Here is a 19,935-nt window from a genome sequence, read left to right as displayed (position 1 = left end):
TATTCTATATCAATTGTACAGTGCTAAACAGAAGATCCATAAGGAATCAGGACCATTGCTGCTAAGTACAATAGATACATTAAGTTGAAAGGTACAGCTTTTATTTTTCGACAAAACTGTTTGACTCTTGCAGTGCTTTATCTTGATGATAATGACGCATTTACCTGCTGCAGCTAATTACAGAGCAATTATCAAAATCTTTTATCTTTAACTGTGTCAGCTAACCAACATTGTAAGCATTTATAAGCTGATATTACCATATCAATGGTCTATATATTTCAGAATTTTTATGTTTTTACAGTATTTGCCCTTTTCTATTTATGCTGGGCCATCAGCTATGTGGATAAGAATTTTTTCTTTCTGCACATGGAAAACTGAATTGTTATAAAACATGTGCACCCCTTGGGCCTGAGCAGCTAAATTTTCTGTGAATTCTGCACTCCATTTGTGATTATGGCATTCCCACCAAGTAGAGCCAGGCCCCATGTTCACAGGAACCAGGTTGTGTGAAGGACTGATGGACTGAGCAGAGGCCAATTGAAAGCAGTTTAGAAATATTATTCTTTTGTCTTCTGTGATGTTGTTTTGTTTTGCTTTGTTTTTGCCACCACAAAAGAAAAAAAAAAGAAAAAAAAGAAAAAAAAAGAACAACCAGCAAGAAAATAAATTTGCAGGTTCTCTCTTTTCTTAGTAGGTTTCTTGCCGTCTGGGGGAGGCTAGATTGTGAAAGGGAGGAAAATGACACTTTGCCAGATTCTCATCTGAATATTGTCTTGCAGAGCCTTATGCCACCTTCCAAAGCTCCCTCCTCTGAAGTCAGTCAGTAGCAGCCAGTGTCCACTGCTGCCTGGCTCTAGATAAGATTTTCCTCACATTCCCTACAAAGGAGATTGTGTTGCCAACAGCTGGAGTTGTGCTAATCCAATACAGCTCTCCCCACTCCAGTGTCCCACCAGGGAAAGGAGGATGCTGAAAGGAAAGGAGCCTCTGGTATGACCACAGGTGAGGTTGCCTTCCCTGGAAAAGTTGTCCTGCTCCACCCCAGTCCACAGAATCTGCTCTAAACAAGGCTTGCCCAGATGCCAACTCAAACATTAAATGGCATCAAGGCAAAATGACCTTCCTGGAGTCCAGGTCGATGGAAACATCAGATCCTGCTCTAAGTATGAGAGTAATGTTGTCCAGCTTTAGTTTATCCATAATTTTTCATGTAACTATAGAAATATCTGTTGTTCACTCACTCCATTGTCCATTCCAATTTCCAGATGAGCTTTCAGCCTTTGTCATCTGAGCCCTTTATCTATTGTTGTCACCTGAAATCTTAACAAAAGAAATCTTGTAAAAGAATGTAAATTATATGCATCTTACTGTCTTTTGACAGTCATCTTAAAAGCTTTACAAAGAGATGGTTTGGTTTTAGTTTGGTTTTTTTTTTCCTTTTTCTTGTTTGCTGAAAATTGCCCAAGCTTTGTTGTCACAAAAATAAATTGTAACAGATGTCTCAGCACCCACATGGAGCTATGTGAACATCACATCCAAGCACACTCCAGAGGCTTTGTGGAGGCTGGGAGCTGAGCAAGGGTTTGGGGCTTTTTTTCAGCAGGTGTTTGACTTCAGGTAAAGTGAGGCAAGAACCCCAGCTCTTACAGATCAGCTGCTCATTTGTGGTGCCTCTATTTGGGGACACAGCAGATGTCCAACCCAAACAAATGCAGCACAGCACTGAAAACCAGGCTTCTCCTACTTTGTGTTGGGAAGCTAATTTTGCTGGCAGCACCAAGCTATTTTTTTTCCTTCCTGTTTGTGGCACTGCTTATCTTGCAATAGGTGATATGAAGTGGCTCAGGAGGTGCTGTGAGGCACAAATGATGTGTGTTTGTAAAATACTCCAAGGCACTTGGACTGAAAGCAGGTAGGAAAGTGTCACTCCTGGCTACCAGCAGGGTCAGGATCTCCACAGCAGCCTGGCTCTGGTAGCAGTAATTTCTGCATGATGACATGCCAGGAGTCACTTATTATACCTCAGGGCTGCTGTCTCTGCCAGAGACATGTCTTTATGTGTCATGTCTTTATGTCCTGCTGAGCACAACCCCTTTGAGCAGCAGCATCTTTTGAAAAGTACCACACACCTTGCACCAGAACAACTCTTTAGAAAGAAGTCTTCAGTTTATCCCAGCACTTTGTGCCTTTTCCTTCAGATTTTTTCTCCTCCACAAAGGAGATCTCCGAGTAGGCACAAAGCCCACCTAAACTGACATCAGGACTCCTTCAAGAAATCAAACTCACTGCCCCTAGCCTTGCTGCATATAGATCAGAATTAGTCTTTCTTCATATGATAAAATGATGATAAAACACAGTGGGACTGTGATGAGTTTCTGCATCAGAGTGAAACACAACAGACAGGAGACAATGTGTTGCATTTCTGTGCATCGACTGTTTTACGTGCTCTTTAAACTTGTTGTATGTGTGTAAACACTTCACACACACACATATATATACAGGTGGATGGATGGGGAAGCAAACTTGCCATGTCCCAAAATAATGTATTTGGGTAAATTAATAAAACCACTCACAGCTGAGTGGGTTGGTTTCGTAACAGACCAGTTCATCTGTGGTGGGTTAGAACATGCCAATTAAGAAAATAAAAAAAAACATAATTCTGCTTCATAAATTGACTAATTACCATGAAAACCTTGTGACTTGGAAAGTCTGAACTGTTCTACCACAGACAGTATGTAAGAAACTCAATGTTCCAGTTTAAATTGAAGCTTCCCATGCCTCAGACAGGAAAATCTCTAAGCTCTGCTTTGTGTTTGGTAAAAATGCCAGCTACATATTTACCAAAATATTTAAAGTAGTGAGCACATGTGTTACATCACATGACTTTAAATGAAATTTGTGTTTTGCTGTGTCCCCCAGTATTCCAGAGGAAAAGCGGGAGGAGACAGGGAAAAGGACCAGGCAGAGCTGAATCCACTCCACAGACTGAAGATATCCATAATGCCTGGAGGCATTGCTGGAAATCCCCTCCTATGTACACTGAACTCCTTAAGGACCAAGAACAAAGTTCTGAAACATTTTGCCTGTCTTAAATCTTCTCTGCACGTGAGGAGGATACAGGTCCCAGCTTGACAAGTGGGAAAGAACCACTGCAAGGTGCAAGGTGTCTCTGCCAGCCTGGCATGTACCCAGGGCTACAGCAAAAGCAAAATCAATCACTCTCTTACAGGAATAGCAGCCATTCCCACCACTGTGATGAAAGTTTGGGTGGGTTTCTCCATTCTCACTCTGATGTGAAAAAAAAATCAGTAAGTCTTTGTCTCTTCATTTTGACTGCTGAGCCCATTTGCCTTCCAGCTTGGCTTTTTTAGAGCACAGTAGGAACATTTGCTTTCCCTAAACTTTAAGTGAGATTATTTTCCCATACAGTCACACAATCTGAGATGCCATGAACTTTAAGAAAAATTTTATCTATCTATCTATCTATCTATCTATCTATCTATCTATCTATCTCTGTGTATATCCTGAAAATTGTGTTGGCATCATTGTCATTAGGAGAACCTGGACTCTTTCATGTGAGGACAAAGCTTTATGGGCTTCATCTTTTATTTGACTCCAAACACAATTCCTCCTTTGTTGGTCACAGAACTGAATGACTACACCTCCGTAGAGTTCAGCATGTCCTTTATTTTCATTTTCAGGGCAGAGTCTGTTCACAAATGAGATCTTATCTCTTATCATCAGTTCACCAAAAGCTTAAATACAGTCTATGCCATGGGGAAAAGAGTTGGAAAGATTGGAGACCTCTGCTCTGGTTATATCTGGATACCAGCTGTCAGATCTCATCATCCTTGGGACAGCAGTGTGCATTTTCCATCACAAATGCCATTAGGAGCATCAGAACAGAGCCTCTGATAACAAACGAAATAGCTGTAGCCCACATGAATCACAAAATAGCTAAAGAGAAAAGCCTATGAGAGAGAGTTACCCAGAAAATCACTTGATTAAGAGCTAAAAGTGGCTACTGTTCCCTTAGGAGAATCAAAAAGTTCCTTTTTGGTAGCAGAGTATCTAGGCACATCAAAGATTAGAAGACAGGTAGTTATTGAGCGCAAAAAGACAGAGCTGTGCCCACACAACTAAGATGTGAAAGAGGAGCACAGGCAAAGGAGAGAGAAGCTCATCTGTGGAACAAATGACAACTCAGATGGGATGAACTCAAAGAACCACTCAAAGTCCTTGCAGTCACACCTGTATAGAGGTGCTTCAGCCTTCCATTCACTTTACAGACCCAGCTACTCAGCAACCTCAGCTCTGCATTTAGAGTTATTTGGAATGATGTGTCTCCATAAGGAAATCCTGCCAGAGCAATGTCTGATGTATTAGATGGTGATAGAGGGAGACAAAAATTACTGTAAACTGACTGGTTAAAATAACTGTTCCTCTTTTCAACCTTTATAGTTCTTTTCACTTGTCCCATTTTACTTTTGCTGATGTGGGTAATGCTGTGCTGATATTTTCATGATGACTTTTGATGCAAATCTCTTCTGGAGCTGATTTCATAGGCCATGGCTGAAGCTAAAGCACTTTATGGAAGCAAAAATGCTTTGCTGAGTTCTGTTAAAACTCCTGCAGAACTGATGATGGTCACATCCAAAATTGTTCTCACTGAGCCAGAAAGGCCAAGCTTGCACCTGCCCTGCTCGAGCAGCTGCCAGGAAGAGATGGAAGGAAGTCTCCCAGCAGCCAGGAGCAGCCCACAGCTAACATACCTCCTGAATCTGCTTGGAAAGCACTGACAAGGAGGCCTAGTTCTGGCTGGGATAGAGTTAATTTTCTTGTTAGCAGCTGGTACAGTGGTGTGTTTTGGATTTAGGATGAGAATACTGCTGATAACATATTGATGTTTTAATCGCTGCTAAGCTATGCTTACTGTAAATCAAGGACTTTTCAGTTTCCCAGGCTCTGTCAGGCACCAGGTAGAAAAAAAAAAATGGGGGGGAAAACAGCCAGAACAGCTGACCAAAGCTGGCTAAAGGGATATTCCATACCACAGAACATCATGCTCAGTATAAAAACTGGGGGGAGCTGGCTGGGAGCTGCCAATCCCTGCTCAGGAGCAAGCTCAGGTCAGCAGATGGCAATCAACTGCATTGAGCATGCCTTGTTTTTCTTGCCTTTGATTCCTTCAACTCTTTTTACTAGCTTCCTTTTCATTACTATTAATATTATTATTATATTTTAATTTATTTCCATTACTAAACTGCTCTTATATCAACACATGGGTTTTACTTCTTTTTTTCCCCAATTCTCCTCCTCATCCTAGTGCTGGGAAGGAATGAGGGAGCTGCTGCATGGTGCTGAGCTGCCATCTGGGGTTAAACCATGACATAAGGAAATACACAACACCCTGGCAGGAAGCCTGGGCTGGGCTGACTGTGACAGGCCACTGGAATTACTTCCTTGCAATTTATCTTATCAAGACCAACACATCATGGAGGAGGAAATGCACAGAGAAGCTACCAAGGACAAGGTCACCATATCTGCCAGTAGCAAAGGCAGAAATAGGAACAACACTCCCTTCTGTCCCAACAGCATAATTATTCTGATCAATTGTATTTTATAAGTGGCATTAAGACACTGCTGGGAAAAAAAATTATGATGATTAAAAGACAGCAACTACTGGAATATAAAGTGGAGATGATATGGAACAAAGTTTTCAGAAAAATTACAAGTTTACACACAACATCACAACAGGGAAATTACAAGTTTAACCACAAGTGAAACAGGAGCCTGGGCAGAACTCATCACACCTCTGAGACCAGCATCAATGTGAAAGAAAAACCTGCAAGAAGGGAAATCTTACATGAGTGACTCCTGCGGTGCTCATTTCAGGCAGGGGAAGTGACAGGCTGCAGTGAGAACTAGTCAGTTTTCTGGCTCCACAGCCATGAATGCAGCTGAGTGGGAGAGCCCAGATCTCTGGAGAGACTTGAGGGGCTCTGACTGAAGGATTTCTGCTCTACCCCATCCATGACAGAGCCCCAAATGCTCGGCAGGACCTCTGGTGTCTGTCTGAGCCATGTGAAGTCAAAGTTGAGAGTGATTTACTACCCAGCAGCAGTAACTCTGCAGCAAAATAAAAGAAACAGAGCCAAGAGACTGGAAAGGGGTACCTCTGTCCTCTCTTCCCCTCAGGAGGAGGTCAAAGGCTGGTGCAAATGCCTTTGAAGTTAAAGGGACCAGCTGTGTGTTGCTAGTGAGCCCCTCTGACTCCTTTTTTTCTAACTCAGCTCTCAGTGACATAGCAGCAGTGCAATTTAAGGCATATGAGAAAATCAGAGGAAGACTTTTCATGTTTTCTCAGATTTTTATTTTTCGTTTTTTTTTTCCCTTAGGTCATCTGGAATTCTTCAGAGATTGTTCATATGAGTGCAGAAAATAGCAGAAAGGCAGCCACTCATGGAGAATGGAAATGTTACTGGTTTTATGAATGCAAATCATTCAGGTGACTGGAAAGCCCTTCAATGTAAAGGGTTAGTAATTACCAACAAGTAAGTAACATGAGGAAAAAATGTTCTCTGTGGTCTGGAGTGTTCAGTCCTCTGCTTCTACCCCTCCTTCACATAATTAAAACTAAATTGACTGATTGCTATGTCCTCTATTAAAAAGCTTGGAGGTAAAGGAAGAGGCAAGGTAAGGCATAACCCTGCAAGTAAATGGAAAATAAACCTGGTGAGGCAAGAGACAACTGTTCTTCACCCCATGCCACACTGCTAACCCTGGGATCTGAAGTCATACAACACATGCTGTCAAATGTAGTCACTTTGCTCTGCATGAACAGGTCCCTAGATATACCAGGTGTCCCCTCTCCCACTGTGTCCCCAGCAGTCTTCCCACTTTGGAGCAGCTCCAGGTGACAAACCTCAAAACTCAAACGTGGTTGCCTCCCCTGATACTACTCAGAGTGATGGTGGGGTGAAATCGCCAGGATTTTCCTGGCTGCCTTGGGGCAGAGGGAGGGCTCAAGTGAGACAAGAATTTGGACAAAAGATTGCTGCTCTAGCCATTCACCCTCTCCTATCTGTAATTTAGATAATATTCAACAACTGCACAAACAAAGCCATGAGACCGCTAGAGGTTTTTATTTGCTGAGAGTCATTAGCAAGTGTATCTCTTTCCAAGGCCTCTCTTACCTGTAAAGCTGCTTTAAGATTGTGAGATGGGTACATTTGTGTATCTTCCTTAACAAAATGCCTCCCACACTCACCACTTGGGTGGTCCAGGGCACTAAACAGCCCCCGGGTTAGCAGTGCCTTAATTATCAGTTTCTGAAGGGCAAAGCAAATAGGAGAGGCTTTGATAAACAGCCCATTCTCTTTTCCTCTAACTTTTGCAGGAGGACGTGCAGAATGATAGTAGGATTGTGTCTGGGGCATTGCTAGGAAAACAGGCTGGTTTTGCCAAGGCTTCATTCCCTGATGTGCTCCCTATTGTTTTGCTGATTCCCTTTTGGATTCCAAAGGCAGGAAAGGGAGCTTCCCTGTCAGCGGTTCACAAAAGAGCTGGGGTTACAGGCATTAATGCAAGCCATGACCAACACTGAATTGCTTTGTTTATGTGGCATCAGACAGTTAATATGAGATAGAACTCTATTTTCTTTAAAACCCACATTATTTCACATGTGCATAAGATATGATTTAAATTCCAGTTTATAAGTAAAATACAAAACCCTTCTTAAACTAGAAAAAAAACATAAAACATTGTCCATAAAAGACTCCTGGAGTTCTTTATCCACACAGTTCTTATAGCTCAGGATGTCCCCTGGATTTTCACCCAACTGGGAGTTTCTTTTACTTCCACTCAACAAATGTCAAGTATTAAAGCCACCAGAGCCATGACTTAATCCACATTTCATTGCCTGCAGTGGAACAAAGGTTTCTGTGTAGTCTGTGATCAAAGCAAGCTGCAAGTTCTGTCCAATAATTACAGTCACAAGGAGAATTTTCAGGAGGATTTTCCAAGATATATTAAAAACTATTTATTTATGATAGCACAGTTAGAAAGCTGCAGCAATAGGAACCAATATAAAACCCTAGGAACATAAAGGATTTCTAGGAAACTTCATCAAGAGGCAGTCCAGACATATTTGTGCAATAGGCAAGGACTGTCTTACTTCCTTTTTGTACATCAATGATTCCATACTTTTTCATGCATGAATAGGCAATTAAAGTTCCAAACTAATTCTGCACAGAGAAAAAAAAGAAGCATGCTAGCTGAAACAAGGCTCTTCTCCTATTTAACATATCCATCCCAATTATTTGTAGAATAGGACTTTCACTCTGTTAATTATATGTGCAGCAACAATTCAGGTTATGGACAGGAAAGAGCATATAATAATGCACACGAAACTCAAATGGGTGCTTTCCAACCTTCTCTCTGAAAAGTTACAGATTTCTAAATATCATAGATCTCGATTGTGAAAATTACACACTTCCATCACCAAACACAACTGGGGGTTTTATTCACTTTACTCACCTGATGTGTCTTGGTATGGAAATGTTATATTTCTTGCCAAAGTTTGCAAAACACAAGCACTGCTTTTGCCTCTCAAACAGCCTGGTTTGCTCCCAAATAACAGCACAGCTCTACTTTTTAGCTCAGATAGTTGATACCAGCAGGTGAGAAAAGAAACCCTCAGATATCCTACAGAAGTGCTGCTCTTTGACTCTGCACAGCATCAGAGTACAAAAACAGGTATTGGAATGAGCATCCACAGCTGTTTCAGCGGAACATTTTTTTCAAAGCCAGGAATGTTACTCGTGGAACTGCTGTCATCCCAGCTTCTGCTGTGCCATTGCACACCCCTACAAAGCAGAATCAAAATTTGAGGTTCATTTCCCAAGGTTGGGCCTGGAGTTAGCTCTAATTTGAAATAGCCACGCCTCACATAGCCACAAAGCTGAAGGGGAAGCTGCCGAAGGTTAACCTTTCCCCTGGTACTTCTATCCCAGCTTTGCTTGGCTGGAGTTGTCCTTGGGCTGAATTGGACGGGACAATGAGACTATTAAGCAGTTTGGCTTTGTTTTGCACTGTGGAAACCCTAATTCCCTCCTGGGAGAGGATCTCTGTAGGAGGAGAAGCTGCTATTAGCATCTGCAAGAGAAAGGAGCCATTTCTCCAGGGATAAGGAGCCTTGCATTCCTTGTTTCACACTCCTCAGCTCAGGCAGCTCCTCACCAGTGATGCTGGAGAAGCTGGAGTCTTTAAGTTTGGTTGAGTTAAAATGAGTGAATATTACTTCATCTGTGTGCACACAAAGTATTTTATCTACTAAATATTTTACCTAGAACCAGTCTTACTTTCCATGTTCTCTTCCCCCCCCCTTTCCTGTCCTGTATTTAAACTACCAAAAATTGTCGTGAAGTACATTTTAAGTGAAAAGTGATTCAAAAAAGCTACAATATGAAATCCCTCATGCCTGATGTGAACTCAAAGGACATTACTTGCAGTGTGTCTAACAAATGTTTTTGAAAAAAACTAAGTCAGGCTTAGTGGCCAAATGCAAACAAGGTCTGGGCAATATACCCAACATTGCTCCATGTGGCATTCAAACCCCATGCTGTTCCCAGCCCAGCTGTGACTTCAGGCTGAGTGCCAACCCACTGCCTGCCAGGGACTAGCAAAAAATATTCCTCTCCAAAATGTCTGGCGTCAATAATACTGCGTGGTTTCTTTCCTGATTTTTTTTTTTTCCACTTTGTAACATCAAACATTTTCTACTAAGGGATGCTGGACAACAGCCTGGCTGGAACAACACAGTTTAAACAGTCATATCCTTCTGCAGAGGAGAAGGAGGATTCCTGCACTTTTGCATGAGCACGTGGAGCCCCCATGGAAACAGAGATGCTGTGAAGAAGGAGAGCCCTGACAGACAATACAGAGATGCTGTGAGGAAGGACAGCCCTGACAGACACAGCACATTCAAGCCACAGCAACAGGTCATCAATAATCACCCCCTGATGAGGAAACTTTTCATCCATCCCCAGGTACAGTTGCATCTCTGGGACTTGTCTTGCATCATCTTGTTTAGGGTCCCCTCCTTTGGACAAATACTGGCTCCCAACCCAATACTCCTTCTCCTGTGTTAAATGTGGGTGTCACACAGATGATGTCAGGATTTTTCCTCCTGGGAAGTTTTCTGGCTCTGGCTCATGAGCTGGTCTGCATGTGGGTTGGAGCAGAGATGTGACTGTGCCTGGGACAGCTCAGGAGGTTTGCGGAGCCAAAGTGGCACAAGGGCTTTGCTGAGCTCATCTCCATTAAGCCCAGACTCCGTCAGGTGCACAGCCCTACCTTACACAGCATTTGCTCCCAGAACAAGCCCAGTTATCACTGCAGAGCCAACCAGCTTCAGAGGCTGTGGAGAGGGAACTGAGGGAGGACATCAGCACCATCCACACCTCATACATGTCCTCAGTCCACAGATCAAGGTAAATCTGCCTCTGGCTGGCCACACCAGAATCCCACACATGGAATCCCAGCTCCTCACTTGGCACTGCCCACATCTGAACCTGCAGCTTTGCCACTTATCTCAGCCCACACCTGCCTCTGAAACAGGCTCTTGCTCATTCCCCTGGCACGGGTGCTGCTTCCAGGTCAGTGTCTAAAATCACCTCTCCTCGTGGAGGATGATTCCTAATGGAGTTAAATGGAATGCACACCTGTGGCTGCTGTGATGCAAACCAGGTTGCTATGGTGCTGATCCTCCCAATTATTTTTGTACCCTTGGCAGGCCTCACTATCCACCTGCAACTGGCACAGCAACATCAGATCTAATGGAGTAAAGATAAATCCTCTAGAGGCAAATATAAATTACTAACAAGCTTTTTCAATGCCAGTGTGTGCCAGCCAGACATTAAAGAAAAAGCTCAAGAAAAAAAAGAAAAAGGTTGCTTCTGCTCCTTCCTCCCCTGTGCCACGTAGGGATTTCCTCCAGCACAGGCAATCATGGATATGATTCCACCTCACTAAATCTCGCCATGCCCAAGGGCAGCTATTTTTTTTCAACTTACTTCTGAAAACCAATCCATCTTAGAGCTGCATGATGGATAGAAAATCTGCTTATTCAGTGAACACAGACAGATGGCACAGCAGAGTGAAAACCTGAGTCAAGGATGTTGGTCAGAATTCACCTTGCTAAATATATGTTCATGCTGGGGGCCCTCACACTCAGGTTCAGGTCTATCAGGCACTCCAGTTGTTCTGGCATCCTGACCTCCTAAATGGGATTGGGGGTTTTAAACATTAAAGAGTGCTCCAAATGTTTTCTTGTCCACACAGAAACTGCAGGGTACTGCAAGCTTGAGTTCTCCATACCTGTCACAGCCCAGAGTAACAGTAATGTGATCACCTCTGCATCCATACCTGCACATACACGACCTGCATGGAAAAAAACAGCTGCCACAGGATCCACAGGCTGGGAGAAAGGCTGACATTGCTGCTGTCACTGTGCTTGTGCTGCAAGGGACTTGGTCCTAGCTCCATCAGGAGACAACTCCAGATGTGCCCCCCAGCACGGTCGTCGGCACAGCCCTCTCTCACACCCTGACAAAAAAGATGTCTCAGAGGGCTCAGTGAAATGCAAATGTAGCTGGTTCAAAAAGAAAATGAAATTTTAAGGGTTTGCACAGGAAACAGCCTGGGGGCGGAGCAAGGGGGCTGAATGCCTTTCATTGAAATGCAGAGAGGAAATTTTCTTTCTCAGGAAGAGCAAAAACCCCCTTCGGAGTGATAATTTTGTGAAGGTAGCAGGAGAATAACTGGTAGCAAAACCTATTCTAGACTGGTCCTGAGAAACCATGCAAGTTAAATCATCCCCGGTGTTTTCCACTGCATGACACTTTCTACTTTTTTCTGTCACCGCTGTTCTTGAAATACACGGGAGGAGAAAAATTTAAATGCACAGGGGAAGAAAAAGTCTATCAAGACTTAATGAGAGCAGAAATTATGCAAACAGAAATTCCTCCAGCGTGATCACAACGTGTCCCAAGCACACTGAGTAAATTACCATCTGCTCATGTTCCCTCTTAACTGGAGTCATTCATCTCTTCAGCTGCCTGTGCTGTGCTCCTTTTTGGTGGCTGAACCTCTTGCATACAAAACCATGAGACTACAGAGCTGCTTCACAGACAATCAGTTTGCCATACTTAGAAGCTTTTTTAGCTTTGCCAGACTGTGCTTGAGTGTATTCATCATACCCAGTACATGAGGAAAATAATGAGAATGGGTTTGGTAGGCAGAAACGAAAGATTTGTCTTGGTCTGAAAAAGAGAGGGCTGATCCAACCCTCAGCGTGGGGGGAGCTGGCGGAGCAGCCAAGAGGAATGTGCCTTGGAGGGGGCCCTGAATTCAGCAGGGACCAATGCCAGGGAGCAATGGGCTGTCCTGGCACATGGGGAGTCCTGGCACATGTGCCAGCGGTGGAGGCAAAACTCCTGTCCCCGGTTCTTTCGGCGTCTCCTGGCACAGGGCACTCGCACTTCTCTTTCAGACTCACTCGGTCTCCATGCGCCGCTGCTGGTGCGCTAACCGGCGACACATCCTCACACATCAGCCACACCTCCTGCTCTCATCCTCCACGTTTTGTTTTACCCCTACCCAACCACTCTGACATTACACATGCGCCTGTCCCTGTGTCACCAGAGCCCTGTCCCGGCTGAAGAACAGACAAGCTGTGTCTGCAATGTTTTTTTTACTAATCAACAGACTAGTAAACATTTTTCCCTATGTTTTTTTTTTCCTCCTTTGTACTTTCCAGACACTCAGTTTATACCATATGCTTCTACCTGTGTATGTGTGTGCCAGCCCAAACCTTCCCTGTCCCCTCCCTGCAATGTCTCCTTTGCTGTCCTATGATGACAGGAGTGACAAATTCTGCCTATTCTTTCATTCCAGCTTGTTCTGTGCACTGTGAGTGCTGAGAAATGCTGCAGAAGGAATGGAGTCTGTTTTATGAAATATCTCTATCATATGGACTCTTTGATGGCTATGAAGAAAGCAAACACATAACTTTACACACAGGAAGAAAGCATGAAAAATTCCCATCTCTTCTGGTGCTTTTTCATTGAGTTTGTAAACAGCCAGTGGTTTTGAGAACCCAACTCTTCCTTCATCTGCTATTGCCCAGGAGTTACTGGTAGAACTCCAGAGATAACAGAGTGACAGTCACCCACAGGCAGGGCCTGTAAAAATGATCATATTTGGAGCTGTGATATCTTTTAGGAGGCAGGGCAGAAAATAAAACAAGCAGCCTTGGAAAGGGGGATGAAAGTACTGGAGCTTTTTTTCTTCCTAGCTCTAGTCCAGAGTGCTGAAGGAGGAGGTTGGTTCCCTGCTCTGTTTGCTGGAGGAGACAGGGTTTGGGGCAAATAACTTCAGGCTGGTTTTCTGTTGACTCCAACAAGCAGAGCAATTACAGCCATCCTCTGAAGTGCAAGAGATTAAGGTTATCTCCAGTAAAAAGAATGCTGATATTTCTGGGTAGCCCTTGTTCACAGAGAGGAATAGCTAAGCAAACTCCCCGTGGACTTTGGGAAACACAAAGTCTCTTCTGAGTTTATGTGCTGAGATAAGGCTCCTGGGAGAATTTTAACCTAACCTTTCTTTGCTTTCACAGAAAAATCTATGTGTATCTATGTGAAGAAATCTCAAGAAGAAAATTTAAAATACACACACACACACACACACACACACATACACACACACATATATAATTTTTTTTAAACCCAAGTTTCACTTTCTACATGGGAAGAAACAGATCCAACTCCAGCAGGTCTAACTGGGAGATGACTTGAGTGATTGGGGAAATTAAAATATGATGACATGCCATTTTCTTTTTTTCTCTCTGCTGTATTTCATGTGTATTTTAGGCTCTCATTCTGCCCTGGAGAAGATGCAGTTACAAAAACTGAGTCTACTCACAGTTCCCATGTGGCTGTGTATGTGGAACCACCTGTTGAAAAGAGAAGTCAGTTGTAAGTACTTAGTAATTGGATTTACATATTTCTGGATTACTAGTACTTTTGGATACTCTATTTTACTAACACAATACATGATTAAACAGTGCTGTCTTCTAAGCACTGTTGATAATTTCTATTCCTTTTTGAGATGCTGCTTTGAAATCCTTTTCTGGATTCATTGAATCCAGACTATGAAGGGGAAGTGCACTGCTTTCTGCAGATACTTTTTTTCTCTTTAATTCCCTGGTTTGAATTCCTTGGAGAATATTTCTGCCTGACTGGCAGAATATCTAAATGAATAGCTCCTGGCAAAATGTAAACGCCTGACACATTAGGGGACAAGTTACTTTAATTGTGAAAACAAGCAGATATTTGTCTAAACAACACTATAACTGTTCTAAGGAAGTAAATACAAGAGTGACTAGCTATGAAATGCTCTTCATCTGCTAAAGGAATTTCTTGTATTCATTTCAGGCAAAGACTACAGTACGGATTCCCACTGAGGTAAATTACCTAAATAAAGGTAAGTGCTACCCAAGGTAAAGAAGTTTACAAGCCCCTGAGACAACAAGGTTGCAGAAACAGGATCTTTGTGAGGTGTCATGTGAGCCAAGGAACATGGATTTACCTTCCAGAAGGGCTGGAAGCTACACAGGCACTGGAATTGTTTATTTGTGTCAGTGAGCAGTTCCAAATGCCTGTGGTGATCACATCCCTTCAGTTACTGAACTACAGCAGGACTTTGTGGTTTGCCTAACGGTTGCTTCCAAAAGTGTCTTAGTGGAGATACCTTGTTAAGAACATTTAAATAAAATTATTTTATACACCTCTTTTTACCTGTAGTGTAAAATTACTACACAGCAGATGCGGACATGAGATGAGATTTTTTCCTTCCGAGGAAAAAGCTTGAATTGAATGTTCCAGGCATTTTCCCTGCTGGGATGCCAGAACTGAAGTGATCCAAATGTGTCTGGTTTAGATTTGGAGCTCATTCTGAAACAACTGTGGCCAGATCTTCCTAAGGTTTAGCCACTGTCTCATCCTACAGCTGGTGTTGCTTTGGGGATTCCTTGTCAGAAAATCTTTAGGAATCCTGTCCTGTGAATTCCAGCAAATGACAGATTTAGCAGCAAAATCCATCCCTAAGCTACTGACTGCTGGAAGCTTCTCTGTGCTCTGATTCTATGATTACCACACTTCCCTTACTTATCTCTCTTGCTAGACCATGAAATGCAGTGGAAATGAATAATAAAAGAGGCTGTCATGCACAATACAAATTATGCATTAAATGCTTCAGAGGTGCTGAGGGTTTTTTTGCTTCATGATAACAATCTCGCTTTCTTCCTCATTTGGCAGCAAATCCAATTACACATAACTTATAAACCCCTAAACCCTGACACAACCTTTACAGCCCCTTTTATATTGAGCCTTGGTCCTGCTGTCTCACAGATTGCCAAGCCTATCTGAAGCCATTTATTTGCTGTTGATTTATATGCCTGCTGTAAAATCCCTATTGGAATATTTCTATTCCCTTTGTAAGAAACCTCAAGCTCCAACTCTGGACCATAGTATCAATAAAACATCCTGGGTTTATGTTCTTCTGCACCTAGTGATAGACACAATTAAAGATTAAAAAAAATACACTTTCAGATAAGAAAAATAGTTGGAGCATGAGGGAAAAGACAGAGCAGTCAGTGCTTAGGTAAGGTTTCCTAAGGTTTTTTCAGGCAGAGAAGTGATGAGCTTGAAGAGTGAACCAAAGGGAACTTAATTCTGGAGTCTGTAGGAATCATTAAAGATGGAAGGCCTTTCATATACATTACTGGCACTGTGAGTGAAATAAAAATCTGCTCCCTGGTCAAAAAAGTAACAGAAAAGAAATCATCTTGAGTTGTGATCATTACAAATACTTTGGAGCTGGGTATACACAATACACAAATATTACCATGACACAAGAATTCAGGACAGGGTAGATTTCCCTGAGAACGGGGCAAAGCACAGCTTAGGAGGAGGATAAGATAGGCAGGGTGCAGATGGATGTAACATGTGAGACACCATGATGTAAGATTGCTTGTGCCATGATTGTGCCTGGAAACCTGAGTCAGATCCTGTGATCCCACAGCATAAAATGCCATGTCAATTTCTCAGAGGCATTCCCCCTAAAAAACTTTAAACTTTCATCAGCAGTAACACTTCCTGTTCCAGTTTGAGTTTCCACTGGCTTTTAGGTTGAATCTAGAGTAGAGCGAAGAGTAAAAATACCAGTTGGGAGAATAAACATTACCCTGGAACACTCTGAGCTAGCCAGCTAAAGAATTTATCATACCAGAGCATAAATATGAGGATGAAAGTTCTCAAAAAAAAAAACATATTCCAAGAAAGCCATCCAGCTGCATGGCTCTGATCTTCATTTTCTACCTGAAGGAAACCATAGACAAGTGCAAGCTGGGCATCTCCAATGTGGTTTTCAATCTTCATACCAGCTGGAAAGGGATAAGAATAATCAGGAGGCTCTGCATGCTCTGAGGAGGAGTGGCAGCAAAGAAGGGTTTATATGAAACTCATTTGGAAAGAACCCTTTATTTCCTGACCCAGATACCTGCAATAGGTGTGGGTTATCCCAGAGCCAGTGAGGGCAGCACAATGTAAACATCAGCGACACAGACATAATTAGTTACATAATTGAACAGCCTCAGTGGTTCATGTACTTCACAATTACTTTTATAAGGGATGTTGCTGTTATTTCCTGCTTAAGATAGAAATATCCATAACCTTTTGCAACACCAAATCACACCTAATAAGACATTTCACCAGTGAAGAAGCACCCTAGCCTAAATAAAAACTCTGAGGCCCTAACAGCCAGAAGCACTTAGAATTTCTTTTTTCCTATTTCTGTGGTAGCACTAGTGTCATTTTGCATCCTAAGGTGCCATCAGTTCCTTAAGGACTGGCCAACCCCAGCATTACAGAGCAGTCTTTGCAAGGATCCACCGAGTCCCATTCATATGGCAACCTGACCTGATTCCATTTTTCACATCTGCTAAGGAGATCACGACAGAATTCATCACAGTTGCAGACCAGACATGCAGCTGGTGGGCAGCAGAGCGAACCTGAGCTGGAGGTGGCACTCCTAGACCTGCTCCCTTTCCTTTGTTAGCCTGGGTACTGAGTGCTGCTATAAATACACAGCAGTCACTTGATCCTAGCAGTTGTTTTGGCTGCAATAATTCTCCTTTGCAGCTGGCAGGGGTTCAAGAGGAGCACATGCCCTGCTGCCCCTGCTGCTCAGCTGGAAGGAATGACCTTCTTCTTGCTCTGAAGGTGCAGCTGTGGGGCTGATTTATGCTCAGCTAAGAAGGACTAATCCCAATGTGATAAGTTAGAAAAGACTCTTTGTTCATCAAGACAGAAAGGAGAAGCCTTGTGTAGATAACAGAAAATCAAAGGAGAAGCCTTGTGTAAGATAACAGAGAGCCAAAGGAGAAGCCTTTTGTAGATAACAGAAAAACGCCAGACAGAAACTAGCTAGTATGTTGATTACTTAAGCTGGTTGTGTAATTAGAACTTAGGTGCATATAACATATAACCTTATATAGAAAAGACCATTACAGGGCCATGGACTTTCACCAAGGAAGAAGAGAGAAGCCTTCGTCAAACGACCACCAGAGAGTAGAAGAAGACCCCCTAGCAACAGAGGGCGCAAGCGCAGAGTACACCCAGAGATACCACAGACACGGAAGAAAGAGAGTATAAAAAGACTGTGGGAAGGGGGAAACAGTGTGAGCCGTTTGCGGAGCGGGGACTCCCCGGCTGCACCCAGCGCTGTTTGCTTGCCATCGCTTGCTGTAATCAATAAATTTCTGATTGACTCTTGAAAGGCTGAACAAATTATTTGCCTCAATTTATAACACCAAGACAGTGACCCCACCTCCCTTTTCCCTCTGCTACACATTTCTACTCACTTTTTGGACTTTACTCAGAGTAAAAATCAATTGGATTTCTTTTCCCTCCAACAATTCAGCCCACTTTCAGAGTGAAGGGAAAGAAAATGCACTTTCAGGAATCCACATATTTTTCCCTCGTGGCAGACATGTGGATTAGAACAGATGAGTCAAAATAACTTTTTTTCTTTCACTTAAGATGAACAGATGAGTCAAAATAACTTGTCTTTTTTCTTTCACTTAAGATGACTAGACAACTATAAATGTATGCTTTGTTTATCTAAAGGTAGATGAGAAAAATCCCATCATCAACCCCATCATTCCTTTTCATAATTCCCCATTGAAAGGTTTTCTAAGCCAGCTGACCAGAACCCTCTAAAATTCTACTGGGAGGTAAGCAGCCCTGCAGGCACTTTGTCCTCTCAGCCTGTATTTTAGGATTAGTCATTTTGCCCTCAGGATCACATGTCAGGTGCTGATATTCTGCCACTGAATGGCAAATGTCTGTGAGGTGCTGTGTTTTCTCCAGCTAAATTCCTGGATCAACAGTTCACTGCTGAGCAAGCCCTGGATGGCTTCTGTCACATCAGATTTCAGAATCACAGCCTCCTGCCTGGCAGATCTTTCAATGAAGTGTTTTCCTTTGCCAAGGAACCATCCATGGGAGCAAAGGCTGTCCAAGGCCAGTGCCCACAGGCATTTTTCATGGCAAAAACAACCAGAAGAGGGCAGGACTCTTTCTTCATTCCTTTAATAGCCAACATCTTATAATGGGTATTTAGATAATATTACAGTTCACAAATGCTACAGTAAAAGGCAACTGAGATGTTGCCCAAAAGTCACAACTGTATTTTTTTGTCATTTACAAAAAAATGAAGCAGAGCCCTGGCTGATTCTTAGAAGTGCTGCTGCTCCAGCTAAAATCAGTTTGAATTTTGTCAGAATACCACACTGTTACCAGTGGCACTTACTATGTGGAGCAATGTAATGATACCATAGTGGAACAGCTCTCTTAGACACGTGTCAGGCGTCCAAGGTGGCTGGGCTGATCTCAGCAGGTTTTCTATGCAGAGGTGACATAAACTGTCCCAGAAACAGGAGCTTGCTCTAAAAGACAAGCCTCCCTGGCTGAAACTCTTTTCAAAGTCTATCTGCACTGCCAAATCCTTTCTAGAACTGATGGAGTTTTGGCATGGGCAGAATTAGAGGGGGAGAGAGAGTGCAAAGATAACAGGAATAAGCACTTGATGAGGATAAATCATCTATGCTCGTGCAGCTTGTTCACTTGCTCTCTGGAAGTCAGGAGAGCAAAAACCTGTTTATTTGATTAAAGGTTATTAAAATTACCTTGTACAAACAGGGACAGATGTCAAGTTCCTTCATTCCATGAAGGATGTGGGGCTATAGATGCCCTCTAAGTGTACTTCCTATCATAGGGCAAGACAATTTAATGATGTTTTGTACAACAATGGAACAACTGGAGAGAGAGTAGAATGTAATTACTTTTGTGGGTTTATTTGATTTGAAAGGTGAGCACCATGTCCCCAAGCAGTTCCAGCAGCTGCAAGGGTATTGATCACTTGTGACATAATGTAGGCAGGCACAGAATAATTTGAAATGTATTAAGCAGCATCACACTTCCAATAACTTCATGGAGGAATGGGTTTGCAGAAACAGGGTGCATCAGGAAAAGTAAACAATAAGTTTAGGAAATCACATAATTTTAAAGGGTTTTTAATCTACTCATTGATGAAGAAGTACATGAGTGTTGATCACTGAAGGCAGCGGTGAGAAGATCACCAATCTGTAACTAGAGGGATGACTTGGGAAAAAATGGGGGGGTTGACACTTATCCCATAATGTGCATTAATTGTTTGTCTTCAGTTCTTTGAACTTTTCAAAATAGCTTGGATAAGGGTCTCCATTTCTCAGGCATAGATCCTGTCCAGACAGGCAGAACAGTCACAGTGAAA

General features: G+C 42.7%; 1 long non-coding RNA gene across 1 annotated transcript; it reads right to left on the bottom strand.

Annotated features, from left to right (window-relative positions):
• Window positions 1–7,126: 7,126 nt before the first annotated feature.
• LOC128788171 (uncharacterized) lies at window positions 7,127–10,685 on the bottom strand. The gene is made up of 2 exons (XR_008430977.1): window positions 10,606–10,685; window positions 7,127–8,867 (listed from the first exon to the last, which is right to left on the bottom strand). It is a non-coding gene; the product is annotated as an uncharacterized LOC128788171 (long non-coding RNA).
• Between the last annotated feature and the right edge of the window lie 9,250 nt (window positions 10,686–19,935).

The sequence above is a fragment of the Vidua chalybeata genome, chromosome 5 (assembly GCF_026979565.1).
Source record: "Vidua chalybeata isolate OUT-0048 chromosome 5, bVidCha1 merged haplotype, whole genome shotgun sequence".
Classification (NCBI taxonomy): domain Eukaryota; kingdom Metazoa; phylum Chordata; class Aves; order Passeriformes; family Viduidae; genus Vidua; species Vidua chalybeata.
This window is presented reverse-complemented; position numbering and strand designations above follow the sequence as displayed.